Here is a 5948-nt window from a genome sequence, read left to right as displayed (position 1 = left end):
CCTTTTTCTCTCTTGAAATTGAAGCAAAGGTGCTATGATGTTGTTACAGCAACTTTTCTCACGCGGGCTCAGCGTTTACAATAGCCCGTGTTGTAGAGACCACCAAGTCCTGTGACATTCATGCTCTCCGCCAACACCAGTTCTAAAGAGGATGTGTCTGCAGTGCAAATGCAGTTCTATAGATTGATGGTTTGTGACACACTTTGAACCCTAGTTCTTGTCAGAGCCAGGATTGGCCATGTCTGAGCTGCACAAAGTTCCGTAGTCTTTGTTTCTGTGGAACAGGCTGGCCCCGGGTCACCTGCCACCGCCATGACTGCGTAGCGGTGCCTGGTGCAGTGGAAGGCGCCAGGCTGGCAGACCGAACCCTGGCCGTGCTACCCAGGAACCCTCAGCCCAGGAGTGTCGTTCTCGGCCCCGTTTCCTGTCTGTATAGCTAGTTGTTAGGCTGTCGTTTGATTTCTGGGATTCTCTCTGGTCCTGTGTCTGCCAAGCTGTGCAGAAGTTGGTGCTTCAGTTTTGTCTGATTGCTAATTCGTTGTTTCTTGGCATTTGGAGATCATCTGCAAATGAAATCACTGATACAAAGTTGTCATCTCTAAGGAAATCAAACATGCAAAAAAAGAATGGATAAAAGGGAATGTGGAAAATGTTAACACAGTCCACTTTAAAAAATGTAAGCAGTTGGTGGAAGAAGTGCTGAGAGGAGTTGGGGTTCTCTGAAGAAGCAGGGTGCCAGATCAGAGAGAAAGACCCCTGACCCTGACTCTCCTTGCTCCTCTGTCTCTATCTTGACATGTACCTCAGGCAGGCTAACTTTCTGTTGAAAAGGAAGGAATTGCGCTAGATGAGGGTTTGCAGATGCGCAGGCCCGGGGAGCCATGCAGATAGCGTGAGTGAGCGCAGCGCTCTGGGCAGGAAGGCTCTGTACCGAGGGACGCGCGTCTGCAGGGCAGTTTCAGAGCCCTGAGCGTCAGGCAGGAATAAGCCCGGTGTTGGCGCAGGTCTTCTGACTTTTCAGCCGGAGGTAGGCATCCAGAACTGTATTTGTAATTCCCTAATTTTAAAGATGTGGACAGTGGCTTGGAGTAAAATCCAGTGGGCCAGTAACGCAGCGAGTCTTCAGGCTTACAGCTCCATTCCCCACCTTCTCGTTCCTGCAAACTAGACGATGGCTGTGATTCAGCAGGGGCAGTGTTTTAATGTAATTGTCACAAACGTTAGGGAGGAAGTCGAGGGAACAAGTGTTGGGAAGAATTCAGGAGTTCCCCATTGTGTGACAGAGGATTGGGGTGGGGGGTGGGGGTTGTTTCATTCACAGACCCACAGGAAAGGATTAATAGTTAGAAGATGAATTTAAGAGCTGGAACCTGAGTGGGAGGCTCTGCCTGGGAATATGAGGGATTCCTTCTTCTTGTTAATTTTGATATTAACCCATTTTTCAGGTAGGGAAAAGGTTGCTGGCAGAGCTGAGAATGATTCAAAGTACAGGGGGGACGCTGCTCTCCCAAATCCTATCACCCTAGAGCCTGACAACGGACCTCCGAATGCTGCAAAGTCAGGGTTTTAGAGAATTGACAGTTGGTTCCAAGGGTGCATTTAGGTAATATCCATGCCGAGACTCTGAGGAAATCGGGTGAAAGAACAAGATCTTCACGCCCCACATCCATCTCACATTGATTTCTGTGGGTGAGCGCTGCTTGGTCCTTTTAAGAAATGGGACTAGGTTCAAAGCTGGACTCTATTGCTCAGGAACCTCAGGAGGCTTTGGGCCACGGTGAGGGGAAATGACTTTTCTCATTTCATCCACCTGGAGCGTGGAACTGAGATCACAGATCTGATGATCACCCGTAGCCCCACCTCACCTTCCAACATACACACACTTGCTTTAAAGAGCACGTGGTTACATAGTCATCTGTGGGGAAAACTTGGAAATGACAGCCCTGAAGCTTGTATGGCACGTCTCCTTCCACTCTTCAGTGGTGAATACCAAAGTTACCATCAAGGCAGCGCAGTGCTCGGAGTCCTGCCTTCACCCCTCTTCACATAGTATTGTGGTCCAGAGTCAAAGCGGCGGTTTTCCAGTAGTCACGTACAGATGTGCGAGTCGGACCTGAAATAAGGCTGAGCACCGGAGAACCGATGCTTTGGATTGTGGTGATGGAGAAGACTCTTGCAGTCCCTTGGATAGCAAGGAGATCCGTCAGTCCTAAAGGAAATCAACCCTGAATATTCATTGGAAAGACTGATGCTGAAGCTGAGGCTCCAATACTTTGGCCACCCAGTGCAAAGAGGCAACTCGTTAAGAGAAGACCCTGATGTTGAGAAAGATTGAAGGCAAAAGGAAAAGGGGGCTGAAGAGATAGTTTGATAGCCTCACTAACTCAGTGGACATGAATTTGAGCAAACTCTGGGAGATAGTGGAGGACAGAGGAACCTGGTGTACTGCAGTCCGTGGCGTGGCAAAGAGGTGGACACGACTTAGCTACTGAACAACAGCAGCTTCTATAAAAATGGAAAACTGACTCATCCTTTGGAAAAAAGTAAAGCGAGGTGGGGAGTTGGTGAGCGCAGTGGACGGGGGACTCAGGCTCCTCTCACAGAGTTGGGGCGCTCTTTCCCGCGCACCGACGTCTGCTTTGCCTTTGCCTCTTCTCTTTGGAGTATTCTCTTTTCTGAAACATTCTCAGGTCATGAGCAGATAGACTCCGTCTTTCTTCACGAGCTTTGGATTTCTCCAGTGACCCTAGTGTGGTGGAAGGTGGGGTGGCTCTCTGCTCGGGTCTGTGGAGGGACACATAAGAACCTGGGGCTCTGGGGGGAGGATGGGGCCCGAGAGAGCTGAGGGGGTGTGAGGTCTCAGCAGACTTGGTTCCCATTCCAAAAGAAACTGGTTCCCCCAGCAGGCCCCATTATTTGAAGACTGTAAGTGATGTCACAGCTGGGTTTCACCTGACCTCTTAGACCCATCGGAGAAGTAGGAAGAAAGACTTCCTCCAGGGGAGGGGCTCGACTTTGAACAAGTCCCACAGGAAGTGCCCATGTTTGAATGGCTTTTAAGTGGGAGAAGTAGAATACTGCTGTTGGGTGTTAAGGTGTGCACCTCCTTTTTCATAGTTCAAAGTTGCTCTGTTCTGGCCATTGGAAATGCTCAGGAAAACATGAGTGAGGATTACATGATCATGCTAGTATTTGCTCTCAGGAGAGTGTTTACTGCTCTGCATTTGTAAAGCAGGGAGAAAAGAAATAACTTCTGCAAACAGTATTACGTTAGTCATGAAGAAATTGTTTCTGTCAGGTGAGGCGTTTCAACTGAGCAGAAGTGGCTGAGGAGAGTGGAGCCTGGCTTGACACGTTGCTTTGGCCAAACCCAGCCAACGGCCTGAAGCCGTGGTCATTGCCCCGGCTTCCGGGGTGCCTAGAGACGGGTCTCCCCACCGTTCCGCTCCTAGCTCTCCGCACCTCCTCGTCTGGGCCTCTGCCGGGCCCTGGTGTCCCAACCGCTTGCCAGTGTTTGTAGGGAAGTGTGTAGTCAGACTGCTGTCCCGGGAGGCAGCCTGGGCCAGGGCGCACTCTCCCCTTTGCCTTCCGCCCATAGGGTTGTTGGCACAGGGGAGAGGCCCCAGGTCCATCCCCTGGATACAGCCTTCCTGCCTGCTTATGCTGGTGCTTGCCAAGATGTTTAAGATGACCAAGACCCTCTTGAGAATTCTGCAGTCCCTAGATAGAGTGTCTGATGGAGGGGACAGGTTAGCACTCTTGACAGAAATGCCTGCCAGGCACCTTTGTGTCCTGATCTGCAGCTCCTTATGCTTACTCTAGGAAATTGATTTCAGGATAAATCATCAAATGGATTACCAGTTATCTTTGCACCATTCCTTCAGCCTGATCGGGCTGAATGACCACGCTCGGTGCAAAAAGGGGTTTTGCTCTCAAGTTGTTTGAATGTGTTTCCAGTCTCCCCTGTTGCGTAAAACTTGTATTACAGTCTTGACTAGTGTGAACATACTTAATGATTGCAGCTTAAGAAACCCAGCTAACTTCTACTCTTCATGAATGTACTCAAATAAAAATGTGTTTTTGCATATTTAAACCTGGAAATTTATTAATTCAGATGAAAAAAGCTCACCGCTGTTGGTGTCCATATACTGACATTGTGAACAGACACATTTCATTCATTTAGACTTAGTTCTCTTGATGAGAATGCTCAGGTTGAAACAGGCTGTTCTCACCAACCCAGCACCTATGGCAGCGTGGAACTTTTGTTTCACTTATTTGATGTGTGTTGTGATCTCGGCGGAGTGAGGTGAAGTTTGTTTTGGCGCTGTCTGGGGTGGGCGGGCGGGGCAGAAGGGATTGCTTAAGCAAATAGTGGAATGACTGCGGAGCAACATGTCTCTGTAAGATGAGAAGTTACTTTCGTGCGTCACAGAAGCATTCTTCACCCGTGAGTGATTGTGCTAACTAGCAATCATTTGTCTCCATACATGAAAGCAGGTTCCCTTGACCAGGCAACATTTGGTTCGCCAAGCCTGAGTTACTGTTTGTACTTGAAAGAAATAAAGCTGCGTTTCCTTAAAAATTGCGTTCTGCCATGAAGACTGCTTGCTTGTCCCACAGCCCGCCCCGGCCAATTCCAAGGAAGCTTTTCAAAAGCAAGTGTGTTTGAAATGAACTGTTCCTCGAATGATCTAAAGCGACTCTGTTCTGCTACGGTTTCTGTACGTTCTAGAATGTCAGTCTAACAACGTGATGATCTCTGAACGAGGCCCAAGAGTGGAAATAAAAGCAAAGTGCAGGGAAGGATTTTGGCGACCTTCGTGAATAGATGGAAATGGGGAGGACGGTGTCTTGATGCAGGTCCGGACCTTGGAATCCTCTCTGGCTCCTCTGAGCCCACCTGAGGATCAGTGCGTCCCCAGGTTGGCTTGTCCTTTCTACTTGATGTAACTGCCTAGGGCCCGTCCCCGTACATGGCCCTGTGCCTAGCCCCCAGCAGGGCCATGCGGGGCCCTTGTGTTTCACAGGTGGGAGGTTGAGGCTTGGGCCCGTCACCATACATGGCCCTGTGCCTAGCCCCCAGCAGGGCCATGTGGAGCCCTTGTGTTTCACAGGTGGGAGGTTGAGGCTTGAAAGGGTGGCTGGTTGCTTCCAGGAGTAGTAAGTGGGGGGAATGAGGCCTGGTGCTCAGCATTCACAGACACGGGTTTCTCCTACCTTTTCTTGCTTCTCTTCACATTCTCTCCCTACTTCAGTTTCTTCAGTCCAGGCCTGGACCCCTGCCCAGCCCCCTCACCACTCGTGTGCCCCTCCCGAGCCACCATGGACTCTGCTGCTGGGGCATTTCCCCCACCACTCCTTGGAGCCCGTGTCTCCTCTGTCCAGCAGCCTTGTACAGTCGCTAAGTCATGTCCGACTGCTCTTGCAGGACTCCCCCACCGCCACCACTGCGAGAGTCGGTTCCTAGGCTGGTTGATAAGGAGTCTAGGGGTCGCCAAGGAGAGGGGGGTCTGGAATTCTCAAGGAGGAAGAAAGGACAAACTTTTTCTTTCTCCACATTCCTTAGGATTATATAACAAAAATGTATCCTGCCTAAGGACAGTCTTTGGATTCAACCTTCTGTTATCTTAAAATGTTGATTATGGGAGTAGACCTGGTCTTTACAAGGATGCATCTTGCCTGAGGACAGTGTTATCTTAAAATGTAAATTATGGGAGTAGGTCTGATGAGGTCTTTACAACCTCCAGATAGTCTTTGGATTATGTAACTTCATTGTTAACACTAGCAAGCGGGTACTCTTTCTACCCCCTTCTGATGCCTATGTCAGAAGCTTTTTCTATCTCCGTTATACTTTAATAAAACTTTATTACACAAAAGCTCTGAGCGATCAAGCCTCGTCTCTGGCCCCGGATTGAATTCTTCTCCAGGGGCCAAGAATCCCGGTGTCG

The sequence above is a fragment of the Bos javanicus genome, chromosome 8 (genome assembly GCF_032452875.1).
Source record: "Bos javanicus breed banteng chromosome 8, ARS-OSU_banteng_1.0, whole genome shotgun sequence".
Lineage (NCBI taxonomy): Eukaryota > Metazoa > Chordata > Mammalia > Artiodactyla > Bovidae > Bos > Bos javanicus.
Note: the sequence above shows the minus strand (reverse complement) of the source record.